This window comes from Otolemur garnettii, unplaced genomic scaffold (assembly GCF_000181295.1).
Source record: "Otolemur garnettii isolate 467f Iridium unplaced genomic scaffold, OtoGar3 scaffold00151, whole genome shotgun sequence".
Taxonomy (NCBI): Eukaryota; Metazoa; Chordata; class Mammalia; order Primates; family Galagidae; genus Otolemur; species Otolemur garnettii.
The window spans coordinates 2,724,273-2,742,820 of record NW_003852546.1 but is presented as its reverse complement, the minus strand read 5'-3'; positions in this window follow the sequence as shown (position 1 = coordinate 2,742,820).

The following is an 18,548-nucleotide window of genomic DNA, read 5'->3' as shown; positions in this document are numbered from 1 at the left end:
TGTCTTAATCTACAATTCCCAGCTCTTGTGTAATTAAATTCCTCTGATTTTTTTTGAGGTCCTGTTTATTTCTGAGTCATTTGAAAAAATTCTTCTAAGATTAGGGAAAATCTCTTCCTATCAATCCAGCAACTTCCATGTCACTTGGGTGCCTCCTAGCAAAACTTCAATTTGGTAACAGTCACACAAAACAAGTGAGACTCTTTGGATCAAAATATAAAATGTCAGATTTCTCCAGTGAAATACTCTAAGGAATTAAATGAGGGTCTATGGAATTAAATGAGATTTCCTTTGTGAGTATTTGGTGCACTCATCTGTTTCTACAGAACCCATTGTTCTCCTCTGCCCACCAAATTCTGCCTCACCAACTCCCACCATATCAGCCTATCCCCACAACAGGGCTCTCAACTCCATTTCCTCTTTGGTCTTCATGTATACCTCTGGGCAGGGATGGCTGCCCTGAGCCCCAGCATGGTGGTGGAAGGCAGGTTCACTGTGCACTGGTTGCCCTTTCAGTACTCTGCATCTGAGGCTGCACTTTGCTTGCCTGAGTCTGGTGAGACACAACACACTCACACACAAGTTACCTGCAGTTGGTTTATTACTATAAAAGAGGTAGGTGGCAAGGTCAACTACAGCCTGGGATTCATGATAAGCCAGGCAGATGGGTCTCATCTGTGTGTGTCACTTGCACTACCGCTGAGGAATCCCAGAAAGCCGCCCACCCCGGGCTTTATACCCTGGGAGATATGTGACTCACTGGGCTAACGCATTGGAGGACAGCTAGGAGAGACAGGAACAGAGCCCAGGCTGTTCCAGCCAGCTCCTTTGTATCACATATTGGATTCCCAGAACATTCTACAGTTATTCTTGGGAACTAACTATAAAAAGGAAAGGGAAGAAAACTTGGTCAGTCCAAGGCCACTCAGAGAACTGTCCTGCAAGCAGCTGGTTGCCTGCCGTCTTCCCTGCCTCCACCCCCACCTCTCCGTCAGTCCTGCCCTCTCCTTCCACCCAGTCTAGACTCTGGGTCAAAGAAAATCCATCCTGCAGGTGCATTAGGAGACATCCATATTTGGGAGCAGACTGATTGACTTGGTCTACTAGGGAAAGGGTTAGGAATATGTCAAAAGCAAATGGATATGGGCTAAGGTGAGACAGAGTTAAGGATAAGTCTTTCCCTTGACAAGTTGCATGAGCTTGAGCAGTGGTTCTCAACCTTCCTAATGTCTCCTAATGCTGCGTCCCTTTAATACCGTCCTCGTGTGGTGGTTATCCCCAACCATAAAATTATTTTCATTGCTACATCATAACTGTAATTTTGCTACTGTTATAAATCATAATGTAAATATCTGATATGTAGGATGTATTTTCATTGTTACAAAGGGGTCGTGACCCACAGGTTGAGAATCGCTGGTCTTGAGGAAGCTATTCTCTCTCTCTGGACTCAGTTTCTTTAATTGTAAAATGAGAGTAACACTGACATCGTAGAATTATGAGAAAAATGGAAAGATGTGCAAGAACCTGCGCCGAGCACAGGGCCCCACACGCAGTGAACTCTGGAGTCCACACACGCGGACCACTCGCTCTTGCTGCACACCAGAGTGTGGAGACCCGTGGAGACACTTCAGAAGCAGAGGGAACAGGAAGGCATGAGTCTGGTGGTGACAGCTGAGCTCAGAGCCTCCCTTGATCATCAGACCAGAGACCCACAGGCACTGCAGCCCGGCTTTGCTCATATCACCAGCACCTATTTCTCTGCTAGGTCCCCCCTACCAATGCCTCTGGACTCTGACCTGTAACCCAAGCATAGTGACTGGGCATCCTGAATTTTCTATACGTCCTGCAAGTAGGGCTGGTCCCCTTTCCTAGTCTCCAAGACACTTCAATGTTTTTCTGGTGCCTCCTCTCAAAACACACTGGCAATTGTTGAAATATGCCAGGGGTACAGAAACACCCCTGCAAGTCGATCTTCTGTTTGGAATAGTACTCATGCCTGAGAGATTGTTTACTTGTGCAGGAGGAACTTAAAGTTTAAAGACAGAAAGAGTGAGATTTGCCCAAGTTCAACAGCTGATTGGCCACCAAGCCAAAGCCAGAGTGCACGCTTGCTGACCCCTGCCCTGTGCTGCCTGCCAACCCGCTGTGACTCCCAGACCAACTGTCTCCCACTTCCTCCAGGGAGTCTCCTGGTGAGAACTCTGCTTTTTAATTCTATCTTGGATGAAAATAAAACAGGCTAACTTTCTAATGTCATCAAATATTAAGCTCGATTTTCCTAGCTACTGACACACAAATTTGGCCAGCAAGCTCCAAGGCCCCGGTGGAGTCTGTTGGCTGTGCTGCCAGAAGGAGGGCTTGTAGCCAGGGAACAGAGACAGCCCCTCTCTGTGGCAGAAGACAGGCTACAGGGCCTGCAGAGCTCAGTGACCACTAGGAAGCCAGGGACAGGGCAACCCCGATAATGACAGATGGGGGTGAGGGTCCTCCATTAAAATTTTCAACCACAGGCTCTCATTGACCACACATACTTGAAATGCCATCCCATCCCTGGGAGATGGGAGCTGAGCGGCTGTTAAGGTTATTGTGTGGAGTTGCCAGAAATTGAAGACATAATGCTTCACTTGTCTTTTGGAAGATTTTTGAAAGAAAAGTCCTCCGTGACATGGAACACGTCGTGCCAACGGAGGCAGGGGAAGGACAATTTTCTCACCAGCTCTCTTGAGAGGAACACCAAAGTCTCATCATATGTGAAAGGATAGAGTTAGGGAAAAAAACTCCAGAATGAGGAAAATAGTCTCTGGAGTTAGAAAAGTCTGGATTTGGTCTCTGATATCATAATTTTTTTCCCCACGGGGCAGATCCCTCACCATCTCTGAACCTTGGTTGACCCTTATTGTCTTGGAACCCAGTTGTAAAATGAGGCTAGTAACACCTTCCTCTAAGGGCTGCTCGGAGGATTGGAGGAAGCATGTTATAGCACACCTGGCCCTAGGAGGGCCTGGGAGCTGTCCTTTAGAGCTTAAAATGGACTTTACTTATTCTCATGTCTTAATGTTTTATATGGGGAAACTGAGTCCCACATGGTGAAGGGACTTCCCTGCACCAGAATAGAATTCAAGTCTCCTGATTCTCTGTAAGGAACCTTCCCCCTCCATCAAGGGAAATCTGTCAGACATCTCCTCCTTTCTCTTTCCTGGATGTTCAACATCTCTTAAACCTTCAGCCTGGGGCACTGGAGGGCTTCGGAGAGCTCTTTGCCACTTTCAGCACCTTTGCTTTCCAAGGCCAGGCCTCGGCCTGACCTTGCAAGGTCAGAGATGCCTGCGTAATCTCCCCGAGCAATCTGAGTCCAGAGAGGGTGAGCATAGCAGGAGAAGAAAGGCAGAGAGAGACAGACTCTTAGAACCCGTCATGGCAGATAAAGGAGCTTTATTTGGCACTGTTTTCAAATAATTGCAGGAGAGAAACCAGAACTGCTATGGCTAAATGTGAGGAACTCAGGAAGAGGAAGACAGCTATGAACCAGGAGATGAAGCCTTGGAGGACCGTCTAGGGGAACCAACAGTGCTCAAGGGCAAAAGGGAGCAAAACCCAGCAAGGCCCCCACCCACCGCCAAAGGCTCCTGCCCCTGTTTCTTTCTATCGTCCATCTTCATGGGAATTTTCTGACCTTGGCATTGTAAGTGCAAGTAGAATTTTAGTAGCTACTCCCATGCACTTTGTGTAGATTTGGGGTGCTTCCAACAATTAAAATATTTTCTCCTCTAAGAAGCTGGAGGATGGGGTGGAGACATGGTAACTTGGATTTTACTGCTGTGCAACCCTAGGGCACATCCAGGGAGGATGCTTGGCCTCAGGAACATGCATTCTAAGTTGGAGGCAGAGAGGAAATTTGGAATAAGACTGTGTATGAAGACATAAAGAGATGGTACCTAGAAAATCATCAAATGAGGGAGGAGGAAGAGTTCGTAGAGATTGTTCAATCCAGTTCTCCAATATTGGAGACACGGAGCAGACCAGAGAGGAGAAGTAACTTGCTCAAGGTCACACAGCTAGTTTGTGGTATGGTAAGGACAAGCACCTGTCCTTTTCCCCAGCACCCTGTGTGCTTCATGCTACCCTCAGCTTTTTATTGGTGGTTGGTAGGAAGTGAGGAGGTTTCATCCATGTTCTTTTTTTTTTCCTTTTTTTTTCATCCATGTTCTTATACAGACATGACTCTCCTCTTCAGCCCAGATGGACTCCCCCCATCAGAAAGCACCAAAACCTGCACCCAGGTGAGCCTCGCCTTTCTTTCACGGTGTGCAAAACCCTAGGCCGCTCATCCCTCCTCTCCTGGTCGCTGCTGCAACGGAGCACCCAGGAGTTTACTGCTCGGCCACAGTCTGGGCGGGACAATGGGAGCTGCTGGCTGTAGAGTGTGACCAGCCATGCTGTCCAGTCCGAGGCACACACTCTAGCCATGCTGACCCCTGGGGTCTACTGTGCTGGGCACAGCACTCGAGCTTGTACTTGCATGTCTTTCCATCCTTATCACAATACCATGAGGTCAGTGCTACTCTTATCACCCTCATCGTAAAGGTAAAGAAACTGAGCCCCATCGGGCCCAACAGCTTCCTCAAGGCCTGCAAATGGTCAAGGGCAGACCTGTACTTCACCCCCTCTCACCACACTCACTCCTTGGTGACAAATCTCCAAGCTTCTCTTGTGCCATATCATTCATTCATCATCACCACCCACGTAGTAACCCCATTTCCCAGCTAAAGAAACCAAGTTCGGAGATGAAGAGTGGGCTGCTGATGTCAGGTGCAACTGGGTTCATGCATCCATCGGTGTGACTTGGAGTCCCTGTTTGGACTCGGCTCCCAATTCTGGTGCATTCTGATGCTGGGGGTTACTTCTAATGGGGTCAGGGAAGGTTTGAGGCGGGAGGAGGGGAGCATTGCACCTAAGGAGCATGGGCAGAATGGCGATGATGATTCGCAGATGGTGTTGGGGCAGGCATGGCATCAAGTGATTAAAGTTTGGTGGCCCACATGACAAGACCAAAAGATTCCAAATGATGTTCCATAACTAATTGCCACCCTGTCCCAGGCACAGTGTGACTGGGACCTGGTCTCATCATGACTATTAAATCACCACATTAAGGACACTGACCCAGGGTTTTGCCCTTCAGCCCCATAAAGCTGAGACCACCTGAGTCACCTTCCAGGGGTGACTTCACATGCAGATTATGTGAAGACTGTTTTACTTATCTGTGGTGTCAGATATGAAAATTATGTACGGCCTTTGTTTTATTTTGTTTTTGGTTTTGCCTATCAGCTTGTGGTAATGTTTGTGTATTTAATGTGTGGCCCAAGACATTTCTTCCAAAAGATTGGACACCCTGGAAGCTTCCCAGTGTCCCAATAAATATAGGTATTCTTATAACTTGGCTTCTTAGCTCTTACCTTTCCTCTTCAACTGAGTCACCCCAGTCCCACCTCAGGTCTGCTGGATATTGGCCACCATGGTATCTATTGGCATTTGTCCCCAAAATAAAACTCACTCATTGAATAAAAACGTTGTGGTGAGCCTGGAAGGCATTTCTGGCACACTGTGTCTAAGAACACACAAAGAATACCCCTTATCCACGGGGCCATGAGGGAGGGTGTGGCATTAACAGCTGGCATCAACACATGGGCTGATGCTGGCCAGAGACTACAGCAGCCTCCCCTAGACTCCCCCAAAGGGCAGAAACCATGCAGAAGTGGCCATGGCAGCCTGAAATCCTCCAAAAAGGCTGTCTGCTGGGGGACTCCAATGATTTGTAATCAAATTGTGTTTCATTAAAGAGAAAGTGTCCAGAGGTTTCCTGTTGGCTGCTTTCTTGCAAATTAAAGATAATGGAGTTAACAGAGAACAATTGCAAGTCAGTTACCAACAGGTGAGATGAGCCCAAGGAAACTTCATCTCTTTGGATGCCCATCCATACACAGCTCATGGGTCCTGCTCAAGTAGGGGGTGAGCTGGATCCTGTCTTTGCCCAGAAAGCATGGGGTCAAGTTCAAAAACAGTTCTAAACACCCTTGGCTAACCAGACCCTCTCTGGCCCTGCCTATAATCTTATTTTTTATTTATTTAATTTTTTTTTTGAGATAGAGTCTCACTATGCTGCCCTTGGTAGAGTGCTATGGTGTCACAGCTCACAGCAACCTCACACTACTGACCTTAAGGGATTCTCTTGCCTCAGCCTCCCAAGTAGCTGGGCTACAGGTGCCCACCACAACGCCCAGCCATTTTTTGTTGCAGTTGTCATTGTTGTGTAGCTGGCCTGGGCCAGCTTCGAACCCGCTACTCTTGGTTTATGTGGCTGGTGCTGTAACCAGTGTGCTATGGGCACCAAGCCCCTGCCTGTAGTCTTTAAAACAATAAAAATTTTTTGTAGGCTGACCAGCCATCCCAACTTGCTAAAGAATAGGGAGTTTTCCAGGGCATAGGATTTCAGTGCTAAAACCAGGAAAGTCCAGACAAACTAGGATAAGTTGGTCACCCTATTGGGCTTCACGAGATCCCTCCCTATATCAGTCTTCTGCGGTTATCATGACCAACTCTAACTTTCTTGGGAATTATTGAGTTGCAGGAACCCTGTAAGCCTGGTTTCCTGAGCCTGGGAGGTTTCCAGCACCCAGAAGGGACTCCACATCACTTCTCAGCCCTTTGGCTAAGATCCAGCGCAGAAAGGACAGGTATTTCCCCCTTCTGCGTCCCTGGCCACACATTGTCACTTCAGGTTGTTCTGAGATCTTGGAGTTCTGTGCTGGTGAAGCCCCCAGAAAGGTTATTACCTACGACTGACACCATGACTCCAGAGGTTGACAAATATCTATCTTTTCAGGGGAAGAAGCCAATTGTTGTGATTTTCTTGAGGCTACATAAAGCCAGGACCGCAGCCGTGTCTGTCTACTCCAAGCCCCAGTGGCTCTCTGGCTGCAGTAGGTGGCTGTAGACCCACGTGGGTACAGACAGGTGAGCCCGTGCCTCTAAAGCATCTGTGTCCCCTTACCATTAAACCTCTGCACAAGGTTCTATAGAGACCCAGAGCTGCTGTTTTCTATATGACCACTGGAGGCCAGCACCCCAACAGCCCCTCACCCAGGGGTCACCCCACTCCATATCACGAAGCACAGGCCCTCCCGGCACACCAGGGCCTCAGTCTCAGCTCCCGTCCTTACTGCTAACAACCAGCTGGGGGGAAGGGATGCCCAGGAAGGATACAGGGGTAGAGGGAAGGGTAGACTGCCCCACCCTGCTATAGTCAGGGGCTCCCTGGAGCCACCCCCCCCAAAGCAAAGCATCCTCAGAGGCTCAAACTGGGCCAGAGAAACCCAAAATCCCAGCCAAGAGGGATGGAAACCCAGGAGGAAACAGGGGCCTGAGAGGAAGCGACAGCGTGTGATTTTTAATTTACTTTTTCTTGCCCTGAGACAAAAATTAATTTGACTTGGGAAAAAAAAAAAAGAGTAACTTTTTACTTGACTTTTAAAAAGTAAAATTTCTGCAACTCTTTTTCCACTTAACAGAACATTTCCTCAAACTTCTAAGGCATAATGTTAATATGCGCCAAAGATGGGGAATTCCCTGGGCTCCGCTCACATATCACTGAGCTGATTTTTTTCCTAATTTCCTAGTAATACTGGCTGGGTTATGCTAACAGGAGAGTTAACAGCTAATTTTGCTACAGGGAAGATAATAACAGGAAATGATCTTTAATAATGAATTAAACAGACTCCTTGGATCCTGATTCTTTTTATTAGATAAGGTCAATGGCATCTTAAATGAGCAAATCTATACTAGGCCAGCAACAAGATACAGAGAAAATTGTCAAAGTGACTCATAGGATAAGGCATGAGCTCCGAAGATCTGACTGCAGATGGCGAGGAGTTCGCTACAGTGGTAAGATCATGAGCTCTAACCCCAAAGCTAGACACTCACCCCCATTCGCCGTGTGACCTTGGCCATGACCTCACCTCTCTGAAGCTGTCTCCTTAGTGACACACTGGATAACAATTCTCACTTTGTGGGGATTTGTGATCCATCATCTCTGCCCCCTTCCTTACCTAGAAGATACCCTTTACAAAATACTTTCACATGCATTGTGTCATTCAGCTCTCAGGATAACCTCCCTTAAAACAGACCACCCAGACCAAATTAGCCCCAGTTCAGGACAAGGAAGGTCAAACATTGCCCAAGACATGCACTTAGCAAGCCCAAGGACTAGGCCCCTCAGCTGGTCTTCTAGCTCCACTTATTTCAACTCTATAGTCCTTGTTCTTTGAACTAGTTAAACATTTTTAACCACACAGATTATTTTTAGTAAAAAGCTTTTTCAGGACACATCATCACTAACCTATGTATCAATATTTATTAGTCATAAGCATAGTCTATTCTATTCACAGCATAGATGTATATACATATATAATCGAACACACGAAAATAGAAGAAATAGATACATATTTAAACTAAATGTAAATTGAAGATCTAATATTTTCTTGTAGAAAGAGGAAGATGTGGATAAACCGGAGGGACGGGAGAGGCGATCGATGGTCGGGGAAATATGCAGTGTGGCTGGGGGCAGCTAGACCTTCTGACTTTCATCAAAGAGGAAGCAGAGGTGTGGAGAGGTTAGAGGTCTGCTCGAGGTCATGCAGAACTCACCTCTATAATACCGTCCCTGTTCAGTTCCCTTTCCACTGTATACAGCAGAGTTGGTACTAATGCTGGCAAGCCCTAGGGAGCCACCAAGGGTGTTTGAGGGAGGGCAGAGCAATATACAGCCTGCTTCTGAATGTTTAGCCCAGTGGCTTACACAGGTGGGCAGTTTCACTCCAGCCAAAGTGCTGGCTCATGTCCTCATAGCCAAAGCCCATGTGTAGAGGTTGCGGTTCCCAGAAGTTTCCAAAGCGGGGGATGTAATTATAATGTTTTAAAGCAAACAAACACACACCCAAGTGGGAGGGCTGTGTGTTTATATGACCTATTAGAGAGAATTCACTGAAAGGATGTACAGTAACATCAGCCTTTTTTTTCTTTTAGTCATACTAATTGACATTTTCTTTTGACATTTTATTAGTTACTCATCTTTATTTTTATTGTGTTTTCAATAAGGTACGGAGGCAAAGCATCATACGCTCTGGCAATAAATGAGTGTGAATCATGCATCGTGCAAACAGCAGTGTATCAGGAAGCCTGTGGGGCAGAGCGCCAGTTACCAGCCTGTTGCAGGTAGAGGAGAGGCAACTCCCGGCACTCATCACACACAGAGGGAGGCTTTCCAATCTGTCCTGCCTGCCACCAACACCAGCCTGCTTAACCCAGCTCCCAAAGAGGCCACTGTCAGCATTTCTGGGCCCAAGCCCATATTGCATCCTGATGACCAAGAAGGACAAGCCAGTTGTCAGGTGTCCCCATCCCTTCTGCCACGTCCATATGCCTGCTGTTCATACCAAGAAGGAGGCAAGAAACTCTTGTCTCAATTTGGCACAGTTAAAACATGTTTTCTGAAAACCTATTATAGAATGCACCCAGGCTCAGCACAACGTAACTAAAAGAGCAACTTGGAAAACAACAGATCTGGGTTCAACTTCATCACCCGGAACCTCCATTTTTCATGGGTAAAATGAAAATTAAATATCTACCTCACAGAGTGCTACTGATAATCAAATCAGAAAATTACACAAGGCACCTAACACAAATGCCTGATGCATTCCCGTGTCCCATGAAGATGTATTAATATTAATATTTTGGGTCAATGGAAAAAATAACTAATATAGTTCGGGGAACTTAAGACCAGGACAAAGGAGGCCTATAATAAGTGTCCCCTACCAGACACCATAATAACTCTTTCTTAATATGAGAGAGGGAGACAGACAGAAACACAAATCACTGCAATATATGGTTGGGTCTAAGAACGTGGGTAGTGGGGAGCCACTGAAGGTCTTTGAGCAGGGGAGGGGAATGACAAAACCTATACTGCACACGGCCAGAGACCCAATACTGCCTGTGGCTGTCAAGCACTTATAATGTGGCTAGTCTGAATTGAAATGTGCTGCGGTTATAAAACACTCACTGGATTTCCAAGACTTAGTATCTTAAAAAGAATATAAAATACTCATTAATAATTTTTACATTATAACATGTTGAAATGATAGTATACTGAATATATTAGGTGAAAAAATGTTATTAAAATGAATCCTATCTATTTCCTTCTCCTTTTTTTAACATGGCCACCAAAAATATTCTAAAATTATATATGCGGCTTATATTGTGTTTCCATTGGACAGCACAGCCCCCCAGAGTGACTGCCAGATGTATCAGACTGCTGGAGACAGCCGCAGTATCTGGGGCATTTCATTCCAGCCAAGCTGCTGATGTCCTCTAGGCCCGGCCCTGCCTCTCCTGCTGCCAGTTCACTGAGTAATTAAAATGCCTTGAAGCAGAGAGCCTGGCTCCTGGGTGTGTTTGACCATCCTCGGAGAGTTTTGCAAAGTTGTTTCAACGCGAAGCATCAGACAATGTTCTCAAACGCCCCGTGTTGTCCAGAGCAGGGATCTCGCGCCAAAGTGCCTGGCTCTTAGCCCTGAGATCTGGCACCAAATGGATTGCTTTTCTGCAACTATTTCCCTGGTGGAGAGCTCGCTAAAATACCTGCAGAATCTGTCTCCACAGGCCCCAGGCATGGTGCTTCTGGGGGACTGGACAAAGCAGAGACCGTTCTCCGGCATTTCCCTTTGCTCTGCACAACTCAAGCTCACACGTGAAATTCAACCAATAATGCCCTGGACCTTCTGGGTGGGGACCTTGAACCTATGCTCTTCCTTTCTTCATTATCAAAATGTAGACATCTGGGTGGCATGGTCTGGAACATTCTGGGAGAGGGCATCATACCAGGATGGTTAAGTGCATGTGTTTCTGCAGTCATCGGGTCATTCTGCAGTCATGGGGACATGGATCAAGTTCTGTTTCTGCCATCTACTGGCCATATGGCCTGGGGCAAATTACTTTGCCTAAGTGAGCCTGGCAAAGTTTTGTTTGTTTGGTTTTTTGTTCTTGAGACAGACTCTTACTTTATTGAGCTCACAGCAACCTCAAACTCTTGGGCTCAAGCAATTCTCTTGGCTCAACCTCCCAAGTAGCTGGGACTATAGGCGCCCCCCACAACACCCAGCTATTTTTAGAGATGGCGTCTCGCTCTTGGTCAGGCTGGTCTCGAACCCATGAGCTCAGGCAGTCCACCCACCTTGGCCTTCCAGGGTGCTAGAATTACAGGCATGAGCCACCGTGCGCAGCAGTCTGTTTCCTCTTTTGTAAAATGGGAATGAAGATAGCAGCGATCTCCACCTCATGGGTCTCTGGGTGGTTAGATTAGATTAAAAGATTAGATTAGAAAATGATGCGTGGTACAATAGTTGGCACCTGGTAAGCACCAAATAAAGTCATCTAATAAATAAAGACTTTGCAGCTTATTTTGGAAGCATTAGTCCAAGCTCCAGAAGGCCTTGGTCCGTGCTGGGGTTTGACAGCTCTTCCAGCTGCTGCTAAGTGACTCGAGCTGAGGGATCCTGCTGCTGCTCGTACCCAGGTACAGCAAGCAGTTCTGCACCCAGCAGGGACAGGGGCAGGAGCAGATGGGCAAAGTTGTCTCTATTTGCTGGTGTTTCCAAAAAGCATCACCAGAAAGGAGACTCCTACCCCAGTGAACACAGACGGGACTGGGGGGTCAGAAAATCTGGGCAGGAACAACACTGGCGTCTTGTTTCAGAAATTCCTCACTATCACAATTTTATCACGTTCATTGTAGTAGTCACATTTTGAACGTTCAGCGTCTTAGGGCAAGAACATTAATTTCTGAGGACCGTCAGTGGCTGGCTGATCCTGTGTCCTCTTAGCTAGAATCTGTAATGTTAAATAAATATTCCTTCTCAGCCAAGGTCAGAGGAGAAGAAAGATACTTGGAGATTACTTACTCTTTCCCTAATACTTTTTTTTTTCTTACGATTCTGTATTCTTAATTACACTGGAGTCATCTCATCATAAACACTGTACATATTATAATTTAGGAATTTTCTCTTTATTATCAGGTAGCAAAAGTGACATTCCATTTTCACTTCATCCTCTTAGGACATAAAAAAATTTCTTAATATTTTCTTGAAAATCCTCATGACCTAGATAGAATTCCTAGATAAAATTAACAATTAAATGCAGTTATGAAAGCTTATGTTGTTTAATGTTATGAATGCATGTTCTATAAATATTATAATTGTGATATAATCTAATTTCCATTATTCTCTTCTGTATTAATATTATTTAAATTTTATAAACATTGGGTGGCTCCGAAAGAAAATAATTTGCTTTCTAAAGCTATTTAGCTCATACTCTCAATATTCATATTAACTGTCACCCTATCTCCCTATTTATTTGTCAATTAAAAAATATTTAACGATAATTTAGTATATAAAATTAACTTTCATAATCAAAATTAATCATTGCAACACTTTACTCTTGCAATAATTCATACTTCCAAGAATTGATAAAATTTTAAAAGACAAACCAAAAATTTCACTCTACACTACTTCCAGAAGGCTTATCTATATTTGAAAGTGGATATTTTGATATTAGCAATAAATCCAAAAGATATGCATTCTCACATTTGTCATTGTTATGTAAATGAGATGTAATGATAACCTACATGATCATTCAATCACTGATGACTCACATTCTCAGATTCCAGAAATGACATTGAACTAGGCATTTGGCTGTTCAGCCATCCAAAGCTGAGTATCAAGACCAAAGCCAAACTTTTTTTTATGACTGTATCAGGCAGGGTCCAGCCAGGGAAACAAAAGTCACTCAGATGGAATGAATACAGAGAATTGGTTATACAAGTGTGATGGCTAACTTTGTGTCAACCTGACTGGGTCACAAGGAACGGAGGAATCTGGTGGGCACATGCTCTGGATGAGATTAGCGTGTGATGTGAATGGAAGGAGCAAAGCAGATTCCAGTTCCCCGTGTGGACAGGTCTCATTCAACCCTCTAAAGTCCTGACAAAAAGGCAAAATGAGGGAGAATTCGATCTGATTGTCCTCTAGCTAGAACCTGGGTCTCCTGCCTTTGGACTTGGACTCACACTATAACTCACACCATCAGCAATCCTGGTTCTCAGGCCTCAAGACTCAAACAGGAACTACAACACCAGCTCTCCTGGTCTGAGCCAATTCCGTGGGGGGTGCGGGGGTCTTGTTGGTTCTGCTTCTTTGCAGAACTCAGACAAGCGATGGGAAAGCACCAAGGGAAATGATGCAGCCCAGAGATAAGATACAGCGGGAAACTACTATCCGTAGGCTGGAGGGACAGAGGGAAGAGGTAGTGTTACTGGAGTCCAGGGCTGGGATCACCCAGTAGAAGCTGGACCGTCAAAGATCTCTGTGGCAGAGGCTGGAACCACAGAGAAGACTCATTCACTGCTGAGAACCCACTGGAGGGAAAGTGAGGAGGAGAAAAACTCTAGCTTCTCTGTCCACTTTTTTTTTCTTTTTTTTTTGGCAGAGACAGAGTCTCTCTTTATCACCCTTGGCAGAGTGCCATGGCCTCACACTGCTCACAGCAACCTCCAACTCCCGGGCTTAGGCAATTCTCTTGCTTCAGCCTCCCAATTAGCTGGGACTACAGGTGCCCGCCACAACGCCCGGCTATTTTTTTTGTTTGTTTTGTTTTGGTTGTTGTAGTTTGGTCGGGCCGGGTTTAAACCCGCCACCCTTGGTATATGGGGCCAGCACCCTACTCACTGAGCCACAGAATCCACCCCTCTGTCCACTTTTAAATCTCTCAGGAGTACTTCGCACTGGCAGAGCCCAGCTGGAAGTCAGCTGACACAGGAGCCTGGGGTTCTTCCCATCCCCCTACCTTACAGTTCAGAGCTGGGGAAGGTCAAGGAATGAACCTGATCCCAAACAGGCCCAGGGCCAACACCATCCCTGTATAGTTTCTTATCCTTACATCAACTCTAAAAAGTAGGTGGTGCCCAATTTCCAGTTGAGTAATTATAGTTCAGAGAGGTGAAGTAACTCTCCTAAGGTCACACAGCTAACAGATGTTGAGGTTCAACTTCTCAGTAGCACAGAGACCTCCCTCACCAACTTCTCATTTTATTTTTATTATTAAAAAAAAAACATCAATTGTTGTAAAAAAAAATTAGAAAATCTAAAAACAGAAGAGAATTACCCCAACCCTACCATTCAGAGGCTACCACCGTTACAGATGGATTTGCCCTTTTTATAGGCATAATAGACATCTTTCCCTGCAAAATTGAGATCAAGCTGGACATCCTATTTTGTGTCCTTGATTTCTCCATCTCTGTGGTCACAGTGAGAGGCGGAGTGGTAAATGGTTGGGAAATGACTGGGATTTGAGACCCCTCAAGGCCACTGGGCCATCAGCCTTGGCTCTGTCTGTAATGTGGGGATTATTAGGTCACTTGAAGGATTAACTGAGTTATTCCTTGTGAAGTCTTAGAGCAGTGAGTGGCACACTATAATCGCGATCACCAAGATTATTATGTTCCCATGGCAGCAAAAATGCACACAAGCATCATTTCAATGGATGTATGCCATTCCATTGAATGGAAAGCTGGACAGAAGTTATTTAACCACTTCCCAATTGTTGGACACTTAGAGTCTTTCCAAGGTTTTGCCACTGTAGCCCCTGGTAAACACCCCCTCACATAAATCTGTTTACATCTGTGCTTTAACCAACTTCCACTCTAGAAAAGCAATTGTAAGATCAAAGGGTAGTAGCTTGTTTAAAGCTCAATTCATGAGGTTAAATTGCTCTTTGGAGAAGTGGTGCCATTTATATTTCACCATAGAGGGAGAGACCCTGCAGCCTGGTACCATCAGGTAGTTGTTTCATTGTCGTTGCTATTTTTGCATCTGTACCAAGGAGGGGGCAATAATTGATGTCTGGTCATTGTAGCTGGCCTGTTTTCACTTTAGCTACCTCGGTGAAGCTCTTCTACCCCATTTCCCAGCATGGCCCACCGCTGTCCTGCCAGATATGGACAAACCATTCGTTTTCCAGCCGTCCACTAAGATACTTAAAAATAGCTACTCCCAGGGGACTCAGGTCACTGAAGCTTCCCCAAATGTGACCATTCTAATTGCACTTATAATTTGTCACCAACAGTGGCAGAAGTCAAAAGAAGGAAGACAGAACAGCCATGCAAAGCATTTGGAAGAACGGCTTCTGGGGACCAAACCTTGATATATATGGACCAGGACTGGTGGCACATCAGAGAGGCCTGTGAAGTCCGTGTTCTCACCCAGGGGGAGGAGCGGGCAGCACTTGGGAGGTCCCACTTGACCAAAAGCCCTGCAGAGTCAGAGGCTCAAAGGCCACAGGTAGACAGGAATGAAAGTGTGACCACTCCTATAATGGAGAAGGCAGGTTTTGGCTGCAGCCACCAGGCTCCCTTGAGGCCACTGCACTGGGTGCCTGGGGCAAATACCAGTGGGCAAATACCAGTGAAAACACTGACTTTTCACAACTGTAGGGATAATTAGTCTATTCAGGATTGAACCAAGAAAATCACCTGGCAGGCGTCTCAGGTGCACAGGCACTCTCCACAAATGTTTACAGAATAAATAAATCAACATAGGAGGGAAAATTGCTTTGGGATTTGTCAAAAGTTCTGATTGAACTGAACTCTCTTGTCAAGACTTAAGAGATCATTAACGGAGGCAAAAATCAATATGTTTTAACTGGCTGTTATGTGGAAAGCACATGGGGACCTTACAGGGGTGGGGGAGAAAAAAAGAATGGCCCCTGCCCGCAAACAGCTCCCAGGGGATAGCTGTGGTTAACAGTGTGCACTTGGATGCAAAAAGATCTGGGTTTGAGTCTCAGAAACCCAGCTCAATAGCTGAGTGTGTAGGGGCAGTTGTCAGGGTTCAGAGTCTTCAAGCCTCAGTTTTCTCATCTGTGAAATGGGCCACTAACAACCACCACCTCACAGAGCTGTGTGAGAATAAATGAGATGATGCCCACAACGTGCCAGGCAATGAATGCACACAAAACCGCAGCTGCTACTATTTATTTTACTTTTATCAACAAAAATGGGCAGAGGCTGGGATAATCTTTTCAGCAGCTCCAGAGAAACCAGTCCCCTGCTCTAAAACAGGAAGATCAACTTCAGGATTAATTAGTGATTGGATCATCTTATCTTCCATCTTAATTACTACTGCAAAGACCCTATTTCCAATTGACAGACCCAGGAGTTAATTAAGACTTGGGCGACACCCTTCCAGTTACTTGGCTGGTTTATTCCTCTGCTTCGTTCCAGGCCCCATTCAAACTTCGTCTCCCAGAGAGGCTTCTGGACCCAGCCTACTTCAGGCAGCCCCCACCATGCCAAGGCCTCCTCCTGCTCTACTTTCTTCTGAAGAACTTGTCACCACCTGATGTTGTGTATTTTACATCTGTTATCTGTCTCCCCCACTAGCTCTGAGGGTTAGCCTGGCATATAGTCGGCACTCAATAGGTATTTGTGATATGACTGAGACAGTGGGTGGTGATGGTGGGATCCTCACACTGCAGTCCTGCTCCCTGCCAATAACAATGCTTCTCCTCATTTGGGGGACACTATGGTAGTGCTTCCCCCAAAAGAGGGTAATGACTCCCAAAGACCTCTGTGTCCTGATCCCAGGAACCTGAGACATTTTACCTGGGCGGTAAACAGGAACTGTCCAGATATCATTAAGGTGAGGATCTTGAGGTAGGAGATTGCCGTGGTTATCTCGGTAGATCCAGTGTGACCTGCTGGGGCCTGAGAAGAGGGAGGTGGGGGGCGGGGGGAATCACAGGAAAGGAGACATGACAAGGGAGAAAAAGTCTGGAATGAAGAGCACAGGAGTTTTGGGCCCAGAAAGGCCACACGGATTTCCCAGGGTCACACAGCTGGGGAGTGGCCAACTCAAGATCTCAGCCTGTTTATCTGTCTCTGGAGCCCTTGCTTTTGCCCCAGCACCGGAGTACAGGGTAATTATGCAGCTGTGTGTGGCCTATGAGACGGTCTCAACCCCCTGACCTCCCAAGAACCACCCACTCCCAGCCAATACGGAGACAGCTGTTTGAGGAGGGTCCTGTTTCTCATGAGTGTGCTGGTGGAAATGCAGGTTGATTGACATTCATGGACATATCTGGACCCATGGGTCCAGGCTGTGGCCTGCTTGTGAAGGAGAAGGGCCAACGGGACGTGCCCCGATGTCTTGAGACATGATGTTCTACAGGGCCCAGCCTCCCAGGGGCAGCCACACAGCCCAGCAGCAGGGGCCCTGCCCCCATTAGACCAGGAGAGATGGAAGGCCCCAGGACTCGGGGGCCACAGAGTATTCTCCTACCCAGGTATCATCTGGGTCTCCAACAACCCATGAGGTTCTTATTACCTCATTTTACAGGGCAGGAAACAGAAGCTTGAGGAGGGAGATGTTTTGCCCAAGGCCCCACAGGGAGGGGGCAGAGCTGGGGTTCATATCCCGGCCTCAAGGAATTCAAAGCCTGGCCCTTAACATTGACCACAAGAGTCCACACCATGGCTGTGCCAGTAGAGGAAAAATGAGGGGTGTTTGTGAGATGAACCACCCAGCCACCCACACATGGTCAGGGTCGTGGGCTTGGGGTGCCCCAACACCACCCTACCCCTTTTCTCCCCATGTATAGAGACATGGCCTCAGCATGGTTTCTAAGAGTCTTGAAAAGAAACTGAATCCCAGTGTCCTTCCCTCTCTCTCTCTCTCTCTCATATACACGCAAATTTATACCGTATTACATGCACACTTACACTCACACAAATACAGACCCGCAAGCACAGTATGCTCATACACTCACTGAGATACACATATACACACACAAACACAAATGTATACCTGTAAACACACACATGTGCAAGCATACCCCTAGAACCACTACCAACACACATGTACACGCACAAATGCACACGGAACCCCTAATGCATCAATGCTGACATGTGCACACATGCTCCCACTTCCAGACTCACGCACAGATATACACTCACACGTTCCCCAACACAGGCGCACACACACTCGCTCACAGCGGCATCCTGTGACTCACCTGCTTATTCATTCAGGAAGATGAAATAGCCTCAGCCTATTGTTGACTATCCTGGAAGCAAAAAAGACTCTGAAATCCTCAGCTTAACACCGTCTAATCCTGGCTCCCCGTCCACCGATTCCTCTCTGATGCTGCCGTCGAGCACGTCTGTTTCCGAGGGACATGCATCTGATGTTGGCAAAATGGCAGGATTAATCACCTGGCCTGACACGTGCCTTACTCGCCCTGAATGGGGCCCCAGGCTCCCCACCAGCTCAGCCTGCTGCCATCTCTCTAAGCACCTCCCTAGTGAGGCAGAGATCCACTAGAGTGCAGAGAGCAGGAAAGAAGATGCCCAAAAGGAGGCTAGAAGATTCTAGAAAAGGGGTGGCGGCAGGGAA